Source organism: Carcharodon carcharias, chromosome 11 (genome assembly GCF_017639515.1).
Source record: "Carcharodon carcharias isolate sCarCar2 chromosome 11, sCarCar2.pri, whole genome shotgun sequence".
Classification (NCBI taxonomy): Eukaryota; Metazoa; Chordata; class Chondrichthyes; order Lamniformes; family Lamnidae; genus Carcharodon; species Carcharodon carcharias.
Genome location: NC_054477.1, coordinates 64,275,613 through 64,295,646, shown reverse-complemented (window position 1 = coordinate 64,295,646; position 20,034 = coordinate 64,275,613).

The following is a 20,034-nucleotide window of genomic DNA, read 5'->3' as shown; positions in this document are numbered from 1 at the left end:
CTGCCCCCCCCCACCCCCCACCCGTCGAGCAGAAAATTCTGCCCCTTAAATCAATGTCCACTGGTTCTCGATCCTTCCACCAATGGGAACAGTTTCACTCTGTCTCCTCTGTTCAGACCCCTCACGGTTTTGAAAACCACTCTCAAATTTCTTAATGTTCTCTTCTCCATGGAAAACAGCCTCAGTTTCTCCAATCTATCTTCATAATTGAAAGCCCTCATCCCTGAAACCATTCTCATGAATATTTTCTGCATTCTCTCTAATGCCTTCACATTCTTTCTAAAGTGCAGTACCCAGAACTGCGCATGATACTCCCGTTAAGGTCAAACCAGTATCTCCTAAATGTTCACCATAACTTCTTTACTTTTATACTATATGTCCCTATTTATAATGCCTGGAATCCTATATGTTTTATTTACCACTTTCTCAACCTGCCCTGCCACCTTCAATGATTTGTTCCTCAAACCACCCTGCTCCTGCACCCTGTTTAGAATTGTTGCTCTCATTGTTCTTCCTACCAAAATGAAACACTTCACACCTCTCTGCATTAAATTTCATCTGCCTCTTGTCTGCTGTTCTACCAGCCTGCCAGTGCCCTCTTGAAGTTTAACACTATCCTCGTCACAGTTCACAATACTACCAACTTTTGTGTAAGCTGCAAACTTTCAAATTGTGTCCTATACACCCAAGTCTACATCTTTAATCCATGTCAAGATAAGCAGTGGTCCTAATACTGACCCTTGGAACCCCACTCAATAGTTTCCTGCAGCCCGAAAAAACAACCATTAACCATTATTCTGTTTCCTATCGCTTGGTCAATTTCATATCCATATTGTGACTGTTCCTTTTATTCCATGAGCTCTAACTTTGCTGACAAGCCTGTTATGTGATACTGTATCAAATGCTTTTTGGAAGTCTATATATATCACAAACACATTACCCTCATCACCCTCTCTGTTATCTCATCAAGCAAGTTAGTTAAACACAAAAACTGCTGCGTTTGCTTAATCAATCCACAATTTTCAAATGACTGTTAATTTTGTTCCAGATTATCATTTCTAAAAGCTTTCTTGCCACCAAGGTTAAGCTGATTGGCATGTACTTGCTTGATTTATGCTTACATTGTTTTTTGAACAAGGGTCTAACATTTGCAGTTCTCCAGGTCTCTGGTATATCTAAGGTGGATTGGAAAATTATGGCAATTTCTCATTCCTTCCCGGTGACTTACCAACTTTAAGCATAGCCAGCCTATCTAATAAGTCCTCTTTATTAATTTTTAGCCCATTGTCTATCTAAACTGCCTCCTCTTTCATTATGACTTGAGCAGCATTTTTGTCCTTGACAAAGACAGATGCAAAGTACATCCTACCTCCATGAATAAATCACATTTTAGCTCCCTGCAGCTCCATTCCTCCTTTCACCACCCTTTTATTATTTATATGCATATAGAATATTTTTGCCACTAGCTTGTCCTGCTTGCTATCCTTAATGACCCCATTAGCACATTCCTTAGATAATATCACCACCGTCAACGCCCCTTTGTCCTTTTGTCTATGACATCTTTGGCAATCTCTTCTTGGCCTCCACCTATCCCTATCAAGCTCTACCTGTCCCACCCCCCTCTACCAGCTTATATTTCACCTCATTTCTATATTTCTTAGCTCTGATGAAGAGTCATACGGACTCGAAACATCAACTGTATTCCTCTCTGCAGATGCTGTCGGACCTGCTGAGTTTTTCCAGGTATTTTTGTTTTTGTTCTAGAATATTTTTGTATTCCCTTTTATGTTAGCTGCCTGTTTCTTCTCATGCTCTCTTTGCTTCTCTTATTTGCTTTCTCACTTTCCCTGGGAACATTCTATGTTCATCCTGGTTCTAAATTGTGTTATCGATCTGCCTTATGCACTTTATTTAAGTGACATCTATCTCTTATGTCATTCTGGATTTGTTTGTCCTCCCCCTCCCCGTTTTGGGAATGTAAATTACTTGTACCTAAACTATCTCTTCTTTAAAGCAAGCCCATTGTTCCATTCCAGATTTGCCTGTCAAACTTTGATTCAAATTTATTTGGTCCAGATCCATTATCATTCCACTAAAATTGGCCCTCTGCAATTTATTTTTATTCTGGATTGTTCTTTGTTCTTTTTCATAGTTAACTTAAATATTATGATACTATGACCTTTGTTATCTGAATGTTCCCCTACTGACACTTGATCTGCTTGACCCAACTCATTCCCCAGAACAAGATCCAGCAATGCCTCCTTCCTCATTGGACTGGAAGCAATGATCTCAAAAATTCACCTGATTATATCCTTTAAAGTCTTGCCCCTCTCGGCCCTTTACACCACTACTATCCCAGTCTATATTAGGATAATTAACTATGATTACTTCCTCAGTCACCTCTGCTCTTGAACTCTTGCTGCTTCTCACACTGTTTTTATTAGCTCTTCTGCTCTCCTCTAGGTGCAGCTGACAGCCTGTCCCAGGGTCCTCCTCTTGCACTCTCTTCTAGGTGCCACTGACTGCCTGTCCCAGGGTCCTCTCCTCACACTCTCCTCTAGGTGCTGCTTACAGCCTGTCCCAGGGTCCTCCTCTCATACTTAGAGAGGGGACCTTCACAAATTGAGTCTCAACATGAAAAGGCAGAACCAAATCTAGACATCTCTCCTCAACAGTGCATCTCACCATTGAAGAGTGCAAGGAGATGGGTTTTCAAGTTTGGATACAGAAGACTATGTGACACAACACATTTTCTAAATTATTTAAAAGTTTATTAAAGAATCAAACATGCAATTCACTTCTGATGGTAATTCAATCGCAACATTAACAGTTCTAGGAAAGTTAAGTGGAATCTTGGGCAGAATTTTACGCTGGCGGGATTTTACAGTCCTGACAAAGTCAAGGGAATTTTGAATGTCTCACTGCATTTTATGGCCCCACCCCTGCAAAGGATGTGATAACAGGACACGTGGAAAATATTAATGGGATTAAGCAAAGTCAGCATGGATTTATGAAAGGGAAATCATGTTTGATAAACCTACTGGTGTTTTTTGAGGACATAACTAGCAGAATAGATAAGGGAGAACCAGTGGGTGTGGTACATTTGGACTTTCAGAAAGCTTTTGATAAAGTCCTACATAAGAAGTTAGTGTGTAAAATTAAAACACATGGGATTGGGGGTATTATATTGGCATGGATTGAGAATTGGTTAGCAGACAGGAAACAGAGGTTCAGAATAAATGGGTCTAACACAAGGCCATTCTGAGAAAAAGCAGGAACTGGTCTTTACATCACCTCGGCAAGACATTGACAAATTCTAAGATACTACAATCTAACAGAATTGGCATCGTAGGTTAACAGAGACTCTTTGGAACTAGCGGAGAATACTAGCAAGGAATGGTAAGTATCCTTCACAATGCCAAAGGCAGTAGTGCAGACTATGAAATGGTCAAAAAGAACATAAGTTGCAAACATTACACCCTTGTTGAAAAAAGGGTGTAAGGATAAATCCAGCAACCACAGACCAGTCAATTTAACTTCGGTGGTAGAGAATCATTCTGAAGGGGCCTAGATAGGGTAGATAGGAAAGGCTTGTTTCCCCTAGCTGAGGGGTCAATTACCATGGGGCATAGATTTAAGGTGATTGTTAGAAAGATTAGAGTAGACATGAAAAATTCCTCTTCACCCAGAGGGTGGTGGGTGTCTGGAATTCACTGCCTGAATTGGTGGTTGATCCTGAAATGCTCAACTCATTTAAAAGATACCTGGAGCTGCGCCTGAAGTACTGTAACCTGGAAGGCTACGGACCAGGTGCTGGAAAGTGGGATTAAAATGAGCGGCTGGTTTCATTTTTTGGTTGGCGCAGACATGATAGGCTGAATGGCCTCTTTCTGCACTGTAACTTTTCAATGGTTCTAAGGTTCTAGGTAACAGAGAGTGTTGTACAAACATACAAATTAGGAGCACATGAACTAGGAGCAGAAGTAGTCCGTTTGGCCACTCAAGCCTGCTCCGCCATTTAATAAGATCATGGCTGATCTGATTGTGGCCTCAACTCCATATTCCGCCTACCCCTAATAACCTTTGACTCCCTTGATGGTCAAGAATCTATCTATCTCTGCTTTAAAACTATTCATTCACCCTTCCTCCACCGCTCCCAGGGGAAGAGAGTTCCAAAGATTCACAACCCCCTGAGAGAAAAAGTTTCTTCTCATCTCTGTCTTAAATGGGAGACACCTTATTTTTAAACTGTGTCTCCTAGTTTTAAGTTGTTGAGGCCAATGTTGTTGATCTGATGTACATGAACTTCCAAAAGGCATTTGATAAAGTGCTGCACAACAGACTTGTGAGGAAAATTATAGCTCATGAAATAAAATGACAGGAGCAACATGGGTACAAAATTTCCTGAATAACAGGAAACAAAGAGTAATGGTTAGTGGATGTTTTTTGGGTTGGAGAAAGGTTTGCATTAGAATTCTCCAGGGGTCAGCATGGGACCCTTGCTTTTCTTGATATATATTAATGAACTAGACATTGGTGCACAAGGCACAATTTCAAAATTTTTGGATGCAACAAAACTTGGAAGGATTGTGAACTGTGAGGAGGATAGTATACAATTTCAAAAGGACATAGACAAGTTGGTGGAATGGGCAGACAGGTGGCAGATGAAGTTCAATGCAGAGAAATGTGAAGTGATTCATTTTGGTAGAAGAAACAGGGGGAGACAGTAGGAAATAGGGGGTACAACTCTAAAAGGGGTACAGTAACAGAAGGACTTGGGTGTATATGTGCATAAGCCATTGAAGGTGGCAGAACAGGTTGAGAGATCAGTTAGTAAAGCATACAGTATCCTGGGCTTTATTAATAGGGGCATAGAGTACAAGAGTAAAGAGGTTATGTTGAACTTGTATAAGTCACTAGTTCAGCCTCAGTTGGAGCATTACATCCAGTTCTTTAGGAGGGATGTGAAGTCATTGGACAGATTCATGAGAATGGTTCCAGGGATGAGGAACTTCAGTTATGAAGATAGATTGGAGAAGTTAGGCCTGTTTTCCTTAGAAAAAAGAAGGCTAAGAGGAAATTTGATGGAGGTATTCAAAATCTTGAGAGGTCTGAAAGGAATAGATAGGGAGAAACCATTCCAACTCGTGAAAGAATAAAGAGGACACAGATTTAAAGTAATTAGTAAAAGAAGCAATAGTGATATGAGAAAAAAAAATTTAAACAGTGAGTTGTTAGGGCCTGGAATGCATTGCCTAAGAGTGTGGTGGAGGCTGCTTTAACTGAAGCATATAAAAGGGAATTAGACTGTTATTTGAAAAGAAACAATGTGCAGGGTTATGGGGAAAAGGTGAGAGAATGCGTTACTCATTTGGAGGGCCAGTGCAGATACAATGGGCCAGACAGTCTCCTTCTGCACCATAACAATTCTGTGATTCTGTAAATGAAGAGACGGCAACATGGAGTCATAGAGGTCAACAGCACAGGAAAAGGCCCTTCAGCCCATCAAGTCTGCCCTGGTCAAACAAGTACCTAACTATTCTAATCTCGTTTTCCAGCAATAGGCCCATGGCTTTGCAAGTGCACACCAAAAGACTTCTTAAATATTATGAGGGTTTCTGCCTCTACCACCCTTTCAGGAAGTGAGTTCCAGATTCCCACCACCCTCTGGATAAAAAAAATTCTTTCTCACATTTCTTCTAAACTTCATGCCCCTCACCTTAAATCTATGCCCCCTGGTTATTGATCCCTCCACCAAGGGAAAAGTTCCTTCCTGTCTACCCTATCTATGCCCCTCATAATTTTATACTCCTCAATCATGCCCCGCCTCAATCTCCTCTGCTCCAGGGAAAATAACCCCAGTCTATCCAATCTCTCCTCATAACTAAAACTCTCCAGCCCAGACAACACCCGGTAAATCTCCTCTGCACTCTCTCTAGTGCAATCACATCCTTCCTATAATGTGGATTCCAGAACTGCACGCAGTACTCTAGCTGTGGCCTAACCAGAGTTTTATACAGTTCTAGCATAACCTCCCTGCTCTTATATTCTATGCCTCGGCTAATAAAGGCAAGTATCCCATATGCTTTCTTAACCACCTTATCTACCTGTCCCGCTACCTTAAGGGACCGGTGGGCATGCATACCAAAGTCCCTCTGGTCTTCAGTACTTCCCAGGGTCCGATCATTCATCATACAATCCTGTGCCTTATTTGTCTTGCCCAAATGCATAACCTCACACTTAACCGGATTTGCCACTGATCAGTCCATCTGACCAGCCCGTCTATATCATCCTGTAATCTAAGGCTATCCTCCTCACTATTTACCACTCCACCAATTTTTGTGTCATCCGTGAACTTACTGATCAACCCACCTACATTCAAGTCTAAATCATTTATATATGCCACAAACAGCAAGGGACCCAGTACCGATCCCTGTGGAACCCCACTATACACAGGCTTCCAGTCACAAAAATACCCCTCAACCATCAGCCTCTGCTTCCTGCCCCTCAGCCAGTTCTGGATCCAAATTGCCTTGGATTCTATGGGCTCTTACCTTTGTTATCAGTCTCCCATGCGGGACCTTATCAAAAGCCTTGCTGAAGTCCAAACAGACTATATCAAATGCATTGCCCTCATCTACACACCTGTGACCTCTTCGAAAAATTCAATCAGATAGGTCAGACATGACCTCCCCTTAACAAAATCATGCTGACTGTCCTTGATTAATCCCTGCCTCTCCAAGTGTAGATTAATTCTGTCCCTCAGAATTGCTTCCAATAGTTTCCCCACCACTGGGGTTAGACTGACTGGCCTTTAGTTCCATGGTTTATCCCTTCCTTCCTTCTTGAATAACCATTACCATACTGGCTGTCCTCCAGTTCTCTGGCACCTCTCCTGTGGTCAGAGAGGTATTGAAAATTATGGCCTAGCACCCCTGCTATCTTCTCCCTTGCCTCACTCAACAGCCTGGCATACGTTTCACCTGGGCCTGGAGGTTTATCTCCTCTTAAGCTTGCCAGACCACTTAGAATCTCCTCCCTCTCTAGGCTAATTTCTTTAATTATATCACAGTCCTTCTGCCTGATTTCCATACCCATGTCATCCCCTTCACTTGTGAACACCAACACAAAGTATTCATTTTGAACCCTACCTACATCTTCCAGCTCCACACACAAATTACCACTATGGTCCTTAATGGGCCCTACCCTTTCTGTAGTTATCCTCTTACTCTTAATGTACTTGTAAAATAACTTAGGATTTTTCTTTATTTTACCTGCCAATGTTTCCTCTTGCCCACTTTTTGCTCTCCTAATTTCCTTTATAAGTTCCCCACTACACATTCTATACTCCTCTAGGGCTTCTGCTGTTATGAGCCCTCGGTATCTGCCATAAGCCTCCCTTTTTCTCTTTATCCAATCCTGTATATCCCTCGACATCCAGGGTTCCCTGGATTTGTTAGTCCCACCCTTTATCTTCACTGGAATATGTTGGCCCTGTACGCTCCTTATTCCCTTCTTGAAATTTACCTGAAACTAGCTGTTCCAAGTCCATTCTGGCCAAATCATAGCTGATCTTATTAAAATTGGCCCTCCCCCAATTTAGAACTCTGAGTTCTGGCCCATCCTTGTTCTTTTCCAAAACAACCTTGAATCTAATGGAGTTATGATCACTATCTGCAAAATGCTCCCCCAATGATACCTCCACCACTTAATTGGCTTCACTCCCTAAAACTAAGTCCAGGACCGCCCCCTCTCTTGTAGAACCTTCCACGTGCTGGCTTAAAAAGCTTTCCTGGATGCATTTTAAGAATTCTGCTCCCCCTAAACCTATCACATTATGCCTAACCCAGTTAATATTGGGGAAGTTGAAATCCCCCACTATTACTACCCTATTATTTTTACACTTCTCTGAAATTTTCCTAACTATCTGCTCTTCTATTTCTCTCTGACTGTTTGGGGGCTTATAGTACACTCCCAGCAATGTGATTGCTCTTTTCTGTTTTTCAGTTCTACCCATATGGCTTCATTTGAGGAACATTGTAAGATGTCATCCACCTTACTGCTGTAATTGATTCCTTGATCAATATTGCAATACCCCCTCCTCATTTCCCTCTATCCCTGTCTCGCCTGAGGACCCTATATCCTGGAACATTGAGCTGCCAATCCTGCCCCTCTCTCGATCATGTCTCTGTAAAAAAAATTATATCGTATTTCCAGATATTAATTTGTGCCCTCAACTCATCTGCCTTTTTCATCAGACTCCTTGCATTAAAATAAATACCATCCAACCTTGCCAAATTCCTTTGTGCCTTAACTGGTCTATAATTTCTATGCCTCCAAAATCACTTGTTCTCTCTTCTAATTTTGGCTGTGCATCTACCCCTGCTGAACCTCCTCTCAGGATCCCATCCCCCTGACAAGTTAGTTTAAACCCCAGCAGCACTAGCAAACCTCCCCACAAGGATGTTGGTCCCATTCAGGTGCAACCTGTCCGCCTTGTACAGGTGCCACCGCCCCCAGAAATGGTCCCAATGTCCCAGAAATCTAAAGCTCTCTGTCCTGCACCATCTCTGCAGCCACGCATTCATCTGAACTAACCTCCTATTTCTATACACACTAGCATGTGGCACCGGAAGTAATCCAGATATTACTACATTTGAGGTCCTGATTTTTAATCTGCTCCTTAGCTCTGTAAATTCTGCTTGCAGGATCTCATCCCTCCTTCCACCTATGTCGTTGGTACCAATATGTACCATGATCTCTGTCTGTTTGCCCTCCCCCTTTAGAATGCCCTGCAGCCGTTCATTGACATCCTTGACCCTGGCATCAGGGAGACAACATACCATCCTGAAGCCACGTCTACAGCTGCAGAAACGCCTGTCTGTTCCCCTTACCATCGAGTCTCCTACCACTATTGCTCTTCCCCTCTTTTCCCTCACTGCCTATGTGGCTAAGCCACTCACAGTGCCATGAGCGTGGCTGCACCCCCCAGAGGGACCGTCACTCTCTCCATTTTCCAACACAGAAAAGCGGTTCTCAAGCGAGATGCACCACGGGGATTTTCTGACTACATGCCTGACACCTTTCTTCTGACTGATGGTCACCCATTCTCTCTCTTTCTGCCCTTCTGTAAGCTGTGGGGTAACCACGTCTAAAAATGTGCTATCCACAAAACTCTCAGCCTTGTGGATGCACCTCAGTGCCTCCAGCTGCCGCTCAAGGTCCGAAACCCGGAGCTTAAGAAGCTGCAGCTGGTGGCACTTCCTGCACACGTGGTTGGTCAGAGCACAAGGAGCGTCTAGGACTTCCCACATGTTGCAGGTGATACATAACATCGGACTGAGCTGCCCTGCCATGCCTCTAGATGAATAAAAAACCCTTACTTTAAGTTAAATATAGTAAAAAAAAGTTAAATTTTTCTTTACTTTAAATAAAACCTAGAACTCTTACCTTTCCTTAGCTTAATCTATTTTAAACTGGAGAAAAAAACTAGAGAAAAACACTTTTCCACTGCTCACCAATCAGCTCACCCCTTTGTGCTGACATCACTTTTTGAAGCTTCCTCGCACTCGTACTGGTTCTGATCTCTCTGCTGCTCTCTCGCGCTGTCTTGTGATGTCACTCTTGTTATTTTCAACAAGAACTGACTGCAGGACACTCTTCCCAGACTACTTCACCATGATGCTGACTGCAGGATACTCTTCCCAGCATGTGAAGAGTTTCTAAAATTTTTTGACACATATTTCAGCCTAAGAAATAACACCAATGTAGAAAGGGTGAAGATTAATAGACATACCGAAAGAGTGGGGGAATAGCGTAGATTCCTTCATTACTGTTTTATATTGACTAGCTGAATATGAGCACTGAAAGGTGAATTAATTCAGGACTGCATTGTCGTAGGAGTCTTCGAGGAGACTTTATCAGATATTCTACAGTCATTCAAGATTTGACTCTATCAAATGCTCTGCAGGTAACAAAGCAGGCAAAAGTGACAAAACAAAATCAGATATTTATTCGAGGTGACAAAAAGCCCTTGTGGAGAAAAATTGCTGCCGCAGTGCAGTTTGTCAGACACTAAAGTAGCAGCTCACCTAAATCCAAAGCAGAGAAAGAGTGAAGAGGGTGCAATAGCCACCATTATTCAGTTTTCTCGTTGTGTCGGGAGAAGGCATTGGTGCGAAGAGTGCCCCGCCAAAAATGCAGAGTGCCATTCCTGCAAGAAAAGGGGCCATTTTAAATTGGTATGTCGCAGCAAAAGTTTCCCAACACAAAAATTAAAGGAGAAACAATTAAAATCATGTAGCATTCAAGAAGTTGAAGACAAAAAAGATAATGAAGTGCTATTCTTGGGAGAAATTGCAGGATCAAATGGGAACTATTGGAGCACAAACATTATGGTCAATGGACATAAAACAAACTTCAAATTAGACACTGGAACAGGAATTTCAATTCTTTCAGACACAGAACACTGACTAAAGCAAGACTTCCTCCAGCCATCAGTCAAACAACTCCACAGTCCTGGAGGCATTTAACTATAGGTCAAAGTAGCTGACCATTGACGCAGGAGCACCAGAACCTAATAGAACCATGTAAAAACCTTGAGAAAACCAGACAGAGGATTTCCCAATCACAGCAGGTGAAGGAACCACAAGTCCATTACATGGAAGAGCAGCTTGCATCAAGCAAGGAACGGACTTTTTCTTTAATTCATTCACGGGATTGAGCTTCGCTGGCTGGGCCAGCATTTATTGCCCATCCCTATTTGTCCTTGAGAAGGTGGTGGTGAGCTGCTGCCTTGAACCGCTGCAGTCCATGTGGTGTAGGTACACCCACCGTGCTGCTAGGAAGGGAGTTCCAGGATTTTGATCCAGTGACAGTGAAGGAATGGCAATATATTTCCAAGTCAGGATGGCGAGTGACTTGAGGGGAACTTACAGGTGGTGGTGTTCCCATCTACCTGCTACCCTTGTCCTCCTAGATGGTAGAAGTTGTGGGTTTGGAAGGTGCTGTCGAGGGAGACTTGGTGAATTCCTTTGCATGGTACACACTGCTGCTAATGTGCATTGGTGGTGGAGGGAGTTGCAGTTTGTGGATGTGATGCCAATCAAGCGGACTGCTTTGTCCTGGATGGTGTCAAGCTTCTTGAGTGTTGTGGGAGCTGCACTCATCCAGGCAAGTGGGGAGTATTCCATCAGATTCCTGACTTGTGCCTTGTAGTTTGTTGACAGACTTTGGGGGGTCAGAGGTGAGTTACTCGTCACACAATTCCTAGCCTCTGACATGCTCTTGTGGACACAGTATTTATATAGCTGGTTCAGTTCAGTTTCTGGTCAATGGTAACTCCCAGGATATTGATAGTGGGGTTTCAGTGATGGTAATGCCATTGAACATCAAGGAGTGATGGTTAGATTCTCTCTTGTTGGAGATGATCATTGACTGACGCTTAAGAAGCTTGAATGTTACTTGCCACTTGTCAGCCCAAGCCTGGATATTGTCCAAGTCTTGCTTTGGACATTGGCTGCATCAGTTTCTGAGGAGTCGTGAATGGTGCTGAACATTGTGCAATCATCAGTGAACTTCTGACCTCATGATGGAATGAAGGTCATTGATGAAGCAGTTGCAGATGGTTAGGCCAGGGACACTACCCTGAGAAACTCCTGCAGTGATGTCCTGGAGCTGAGATGACTGACCTCCAACAACCACAATCATTTTCCTTTGTGCTAGATATGATTCCAACCAGCAGAGAGTTTTCCCCCCTAATTCCCATTGACTCCAGTTTTGCTAGGGCTCCTCAATGCCATGTTCATTCAAATGTGGCCTTGATGTCAAAGACAGTCACTCTCACCTCACCTCTGGAGTTCAGCTCTTTTGTCCTTATTTGAACCATGGCTGGAGCTAAGTGGCCCTTGCAGAACCCAAACTGGGCTCAGTGAGCAGGTTATTGCTAAACAAGTGCTGCTGGATAGCAGTGCTGATGACCTCTTCCATTTCTTTACTGTTGGCTGGACAAACATGTCCAAGGCAAACAACAAAGAGCAGACGCTTTGTCACGCATTCCTGTTAAAAGGCTGAACAGGAGGACATAAATTTTGTTGAGGATGTACAACATGTACATCAGTGACCACCAAAGTACTACTAGCCACAATACAATGGCTGAATTAAATTTGAAAGGCACAAAAAGCAAATGAAAAATGTGCAAAAATTAGACAATACTGCAAAAATGCCAGACAATGCTCCAAACAATCTCATCCTGAAGCAAGACTGCGAGCAATGAAGACATCTCTGTATCGTGGATGACTTGCCAATTTATGATGAGACGCTGGTCATACCTAGTGTCCATAGACTCGAGATCATTCAGAAGGCATACCAGGGACACCTCAGCATTACAATGTGCCGTGCTAGAGCGCAAAATTCAGTTTGGTGACCTGGGATCTCAAAATTATTGGAGGAAATGATTTCAAGATGCATCAACTGTGCAATCCATCACCAGGAACAAAGGAACTGCTGATGGTATCATCATTTTCATCCAGACCATGGGAGCATCTTGGAATGAATCTTTTCAAGCTCAAGGGAAAAACATTCCTTATAGTTGTTGACTATTACTTCAGATGGATTGAGGTTAAGCATTTTCATAAGACAACATCAGAAGCAGTGATTAAATTACGAAAAAAAATTTTGCCACACATGACATTCCATATCTAGTCATTTCCTTCAATAGCCCACAGTTTGCAAATTAATGTTTTAAGAAGTATGGATTTGGCAACACCATTAGTTCACCCAGGTACCCACAAGCTAATGGAAAGTCTGGAAGAGGAGTAAGAACAGGAAAAGCTTTGTTGAAGAAAAGTGTTCTTAATATACACAAGCAAACCCACATATCTCTCTTTTACATCCTGCAGGAGGAGTACATCAGGAGCATGGAGTCTTGTGAACTAGCTGCATCCCTTGTGGCGCACAGAGAGTGGAGATGATAGAGAAGAGAGTGACGCAGGCTGCGCAGAGAGAGAAGCAGCACCCTCAGGAATAAGGGGTGGTTGGAGGTCCTCCACATGTGCCGAACAGCCACAGTGAGCCATCATTTGTCAGGGCCTAGCTAGACCCAGGGTCTAATGATGTCACCTTTCATTCCTGCAGATAACTGAGAACCAGTGTCGCGGAAGACTTCACATGCTAGGGAACTGGTCAGTCACATCTGCCAGCTGCTGCAGGATTTGGTGCCACAGAGACATGGAGGGCATCCACCGCCTGTGGCTGTGAAAGTGACTGCGGTGCTTAATTTTTATGCCAGTGGTTCCTTTCAGGGCTCCATAGGTGAACTCTGTGAGATATCACAAGCCTACATCCAAAAATGCATCTATGAGGTCACAGATGCCATCTTCATGAGGGCACACAACTTTGTGCATTTTGCCCGGGACCAGGAGAGCCAGGATGCAAGAGCAACTGTATTTGCCCATATCCCAGGTTTCCCACAGGTGCAGGGTACCATTAACTGACTCATGTAGCGCTCAGATCTCTGTCACAACAAGCAGTCAACTACATCAACAGCAAGGACTTCCATTTGCTGAATGTGCAGCTGGTGTTAGGGGAAAAGGCATTTAAGATGCTAATGAGTAAACATGGATGAGGGCAGCATGTAGGGTGTGAAGGAAATTTGCATTTTTAAATAAGTAAAGGAGTTGTTTGGGTTTCAAAGGGATGGCAGGATGTTTACAACTAACAAGATAAATAGGGCAAGGTTATTATGTTTATTTTTCCCGGAAGGTACTGACCTTATTGGCAACGTTAAAGATTTCTATATTATGGGAAAAGTACATTTCTAAAGACATATAGAACAAAGGAATTTACAGATTAAAGAGAGAAATATATATGAAGAGGACAGGAAGGTGATGTTGGCAGGGGTGTGGGGGCAAAAAAGAACTAAAAGGAAAGTGTCAAACCGCCTTGGGGAAGCCTCCAGCCATGGTTGCAAAGGTTTGCTGTGTCCAGAAACTAAAGTTGGAGAAAAGCCTTTGGAATTACACTGTCAAGTGGGTGCTGAGGTAAATTTGCTGGCTTGCCATTTAAATTTAAAATTTATTTTGGATTGTTGCTTTAAAGAGGTATGTAGTTGGGCATCAGGTTAATTAGGGACTTTGGATTGTGTTATAGTATTAAGTAACTGTAATCTTATCACAGAATCACAGAGTCACACAGTGCAGAAGAGGCCCTTCGGCCCATCGAGTCTGCACTGACATGTGAGCAACACCTGACCTACCTACCTAATTCCATTTACCAGCACTTGGCTCATAGCCTTGAATGTTATGACGTGCCAAGTGCTCATCCAGGTACTTTTTGAAGTATGTGAGGCAACCCGCCTCCACCACCCTCCCAGGCAGTGCATTCCAGACCGTCACCACCCTCTGGGTAGAAAAGTTTTTCCTTACATCCCCCCCCCCTCGCCTCCTAAACCTCCTGCCCCTCACCTTGAACTTGTGTCCCCTTGTGACTGATCCTTCAACCAAGGGGAACAGCTGCTCTCTATCCACCCTGTTCATGCCCCTCATAATCTTGTACACCTTGATCAGGTCACCCCTCAGTCTTCTCTGCTCTAACGAAAACAATCCAAGTCTATCCAACCTCTCTTCATAACTTAAATGTTTCATCCCAGGCAACATCCTGGTGAATCTCCTCTGCACCCCCTCCAGTGCAATCACATTCTGCCTATAATATGGCGACCAGAACTGCACACAGTACTCCAGCTGTGGCCTCATCAAGGTTCAATACAACTCCAACATGATCTCCCTACTTTTGTAATCTATGCCTCGATTGATAAAGGCAAGTGTTCCATATGTCTTTTTCATCACCGCATTAACATGCCCCTCTGCCTTCAGAGATCTATGGACACACATGCCAAGGTCCCGTTGTTCCTCAGAACTTCCCAGTGTCATGCCGTTCGTTGAATACTTCCTTGTCAAATTACTCCTTCCAAAGTGTATCACCTCACACTTTTCAGGGTTAAATTCCACCTGCCACTTATCTGCCCATTTAACCACCCTGTCTATATCTTCCTGTAGCCCAAGACACTCAACCTTACTGTTAAACACCCAGCCAATCTTTGTGCTGATCTTTATCTATGTGCTTGAAATCTTTTCTTTGGTTAATAAATGTTTTGGTTTAATTTTTAAAATCTCTAAAGCGTGTTACTGGACTCATTACTTCTGAACTCAGTGCTTAAATCTTCTCGTAATAAATACAAATTGCGAAACCATTGTGTTAGCGTGACTGTTAGGGGGAAGAAAGTAAATGAGAATTTATGGTAAGGGAGAATTCATTATAAGGGAATGAATTACTTAAATTAGAATTTATAGGCTGGCCAGCGCAAATCAGTAAATCAAAAATTAAACAGTTAAACCAGATGAACCTTATACACTCTCAAACTTTGTACACCCTCAGAGTTTGCAATCACCAGCAAGGTCCTGGGAGTTAGACTGGAGTCAGAGGATTGCAATAACATAGATTAAGTGTGCTTTTCAACAGATAGGGAAAGGACAGATGGTCCCAGCTTAGATAGGAAGGCAGGTCTCTGCCTGGGTGAAGGTAGGGTGGAGATGATGTACCTTTGTACCAGAGACTTGTCTGTTTAATCTAAACCTATATGTTGACAAGTTCAGATTCTGGAGGATGTTCTTGTACGTGACCAATAATGTATAAATATGGTGAACACTTGTAGTTTAGCAGAGTACTGTCTCAAGCTGCATTCAGATGGTGCCCTCCATGCAATTGCTTGAGTAAATGATCGTAACCTGTACCTGAGTCTCCTGTGGTCCATTCATCAAAGAAACCACAACAATCACCAAATTTCCCTTGTGGATTTGGTCCCCCTGGTACACATCACCTGTCAAGTCATAAAAGGTGCCTGCTGCGGTCTGATGGAGCCCTGTAATATAGTCACAGACGTGTCATGCATCATCGTCGCCTGCTGCACCATTTACAACCTGGCACTGCAAAGGGGAGAGGAGCTGGCTGAGAAGGCGATGGAAGAGCTGGAGGTTTCCTCCAATGAGGAGGATGTCGACAAGGGTGAGGGTGAGGAGATCCTCGAAGGCGACGATGACAGCGATGAGGCCATCACATGATCGGATGAGACATATGTGCTTGGAAAGCCCTCATGATGGCTGAGTTTGTGGGAGATGCAGTGAGGAGACACCATAGATCCTAACATTGCATCGGTGAACATTTCACTCTAGTCTGGCTTACGGCAGTGCACATACCCCCACTGTGATAAGTCTCCTGTCATGGAGACACAGCAGAGGTCTAATAGTCGCTTGATTCCAGAAGGATGATAATGACATGCAGTGAGGACATTCCAAAGATCTTCATATAGTCTCTGTGAATGTCTGCCTCCTGTCTGGCTGAGGGCAGCTCACTTGTGCTCTGTGATCAGGGTCATATTGTGGAGGTGCAGTCATGAAGCTTTAAATGCACCTGATCCTTTGTCAGCCTTCAGCACCTGTCCCCTTCAGGAGCAAATGTCATTGGTCACAGATTCTGATGAGATGGGGGCCAGCCCCACCTTAAAGGTGCTGAGAGCACACAGAGAGAATGATAGAACTCTGTAACCCCTGCCCACGACATTCTGGCAGCAATGACAAGCACCATCGAGGTGCAGGCATCAGTAATGTGTCCAGGGAGTGTGAAGCCAGACAATCACTGGACTAAAGGCTGCACAAAACATAGGGAAGAGACCCTGGACTGAGATACCCGTCTTCATCTTGTGCAGAAAGGTTTCACATCTGAGTGACACGAACACTGCTCATCAGAACAAGGAGCTGTAGGCAAGGAGACATTCTTGGGAGCTTATTTACCATATTACTTTCAAGTGATTAACACCCGTGCCCAGGCTGTGTAACTTCATCTTCTTAATCTTCCTAACACCGCCGCTACATCTTTGCGCTCCCTCTACATCCACAGCGGAGGTGGAGGCAGCCTGCTGACTGCTACGCTCTGTCTGTGATGACCTTGGCAGGTGTCATCTGGAGGGCCAAGGCCTGGAGGGCTCCAGCCTGCTTTCAGGCTCCTGCTGTGTGGCAGGGACACCCTCCTAGGTCTGTGGAGCTGGAGCTGCTAGGCTCATAGGAAGAGAGGATTTGGATGTGCCGGACATTCCTGGAGTCACCTGGCTGGATTGCCCTGAGGTATGCACCTGCTGATCCTCCTTCCTGTGGGTGACCAAGAGCCCCAGGCTGACTCCTTGAGGAGAAGGTGTAGCTGGAGTGAGTTCGAGCTGCCCCACACCTATCTCATGTACACACTGTCGGAGACCAACTGCGGTACCAGCGATGGCAATCAGCCTGCGCAGCAGTGCAGCCACTACATCCTGGACCAAGGTCTCCATGGTGGTTGCCATCTCAACAATGTTGACATCGATGCATTGGTATGTTGGTATTACCAACTCAGTCTGAAGGTGGATGGACTCCTCCATCATGCCTTGCAATATAAGGAATGCAGTGGCCATCCCTTCCTGATGTTCCTGAGCTTGCCTTTGCGGGTCCAACAACTGTGACATGACCGAGTCCAGGGCTCGTCATCCGACTTGGACTCAGCAAATTTCTCAGCAGTCCTCCAGATGCCAGGGATCTGGGAAGTCCTTGCTTCTGCCTGCTGTGGATCAGACAGTGTGATGTGCTCACCAGATTGTGATCCTGAGGCCACTCCAGAACTAGGTCCCACCAAGGTGTGTGTCTCTGCGCTGGTGCAGGGTGTGGGCAAGCGCTGTGGTGGTTCTTCAATGAAGATGCCTTCAGATTCCTCTCAAGATTTTCTTTGCGCTTGATTGGAGGCCTGGGTCCTGGACTTCTTCGGCAGTTTCCCAGAAGCAAGAAGAGATAATAATTAGTGCATGGCAGTGGTCTGTGAAAGACGACACATCACTCACAGCATGGTTGTCTGATGGACGTTGCACTGCTGGATCCTCACTTGGTGGAGCACCCGCCAATCTCCCCATCAGCACAGGAATGGCCCAGATCATCGCAGGCCAGCTGAATGATTCTGTTTTCAAAGTCCATGAATGCAGCCATTTAAAATTTCTCAGTTGAAATATTTTGAATACGCACCCACCCTCAAAACTATAATGTGCTGCCGGACCTGCTGAGTGTTTCCAGCTTTTCCTGTTTCTGTCCCACCCTTCTAACAGCTCTTTAACTCCTAGATGGAAATCCTTCAACTGAGGGGAAAACAATTATGGCTACGGTGTTGGTATAGTTTTATTACAGTTAAGGAAAACATGTAAATCAATGTCTGAAAGCTCCTTCAAAACTATTTTTTTAACTAAATTCAATGCGGAATTTCAAAGCAGATTTCACACACTGTAAAGGTTTGAAACTGTAGGATGTACATTTGGAAACAGAGTAAAACTGATGTTCTCATCCTTTTTGTAATATTTCAAAAATAGCATTCTTTCACAGAACATTACCCTGGTGATAATTTTGCCAGAAACATTGACTGACTTGTTAAAATTCTCAACAGAAGAATTTAATTCCTAAAAGCTTTCACTAGATCCATCATGAAAATGTTTAATTGTGTCACCTATAACTGCCCCATATTATTCATCCCAAATCTAGATCTTCTTGAGAAAATAAAATGAGTCTATCCCCTTACTGCATTTTCAGACAATGCCTATGAGAAGCTGCAGCTTTATGGTAGTTAGTTAAATTGGCCATTTTCCATGTGTGAGTGTGGGTATAGGATATAAGTAGGGTGTGTTAATGTTGGATGTCATCAGAGCTGAACCCAACCCCGTATCATGGGCAGGAATTAAATGCTCACTCACCCATTCACCCACCTACCACCCACCTATTCACCTTTCACCCTCCCATCCACTCACCCACTCATTCATCCCTCCAACTACTCACCCAGCCACCCACCCACTGCAAACCTTTGAGATCTTTAAAAACTTATGTAAATACAGCAGCTGCTGTTGCAAGAAGGGGATGTGTCCATTGCGCTGCTCCCCTTCACTATTCCTCTCTGTGGATGGCTGTTGTAATAATTGTAAGTTAAACCTTTCATACTGTCATGGGGATCATATGACTGTGCGGACAAATCAGCCCTAAGCGCGGGTAATCTTAGGGGTGGAGTTTTCTAGCCTTGATCTCGGTACAAGCATATGGTTTCATCAGCAAATCTGTAAATAAAGTTAACTGTTTCTTACAAGAAACTTGCTCAGTAATCCAAGTTTATTACAATTGGCAACAAGGATAAATAGCTCCAATGCCACACTCCGCCTCTTGACTGTGAGTATTTCAATTTTTAAGGGAAGAGAAAAAAAGTATACTCACCAGCAATGCCTCACATAAGCAGAATTGACCTGTACGACTCATCCATTGAGGACTGGAGTCAGTACATAGAGCACCTAGGTGTCTACTTTGTGGCGAATGAAATAAAAGTGGGGGACAAACAGAAGGCAATTCTCCCAAGTGTCTTCAGGAGCAAAATGCATAACCTAATCGTAACCCGCATGGGCCCCAGCTATGCCTGTCTCTTTATGGGGTATGTGGAACATTCCTTGTTGCAGTCCTACTCCGGCCCCCTTCCACAACTCTTTCTCCGGTACATCGATGATTACTTCGGTGCTGCTTCATGCTCTCGTCGGGACTTGGAAAAATTTATTAATTTTGCTTCCAATCTCCACCCCTCCATCATTTTCACGTGGTCCATCTCTGACACTTCCCTTCCCTTCCTTGACCTCTCTGTCTCAATCTCTGATGATACACTGTCCACCAATATCCATTACAAGCCCACCGACTCCCACAGCTACCTCGACTACAGCTCCTCACACCCCGCTTCCTGTAAGGACTCCATCCCATTCTCTCAGTTCCTTCGCCTCCGTCGCATCTGTTCCGATGATGCTACCTTCAAAAACAGTTCCTCTGACATGTCCTCCTTCTTCCTTAACCGAGGTTTTCCACCCACGGTCGTTGACAGGGCCCTCAACCGTGTCCGGCCCATCTCCCGCGCATCCGCCCTCACGCCTTCTCCTCCCTCACAGAAACATGA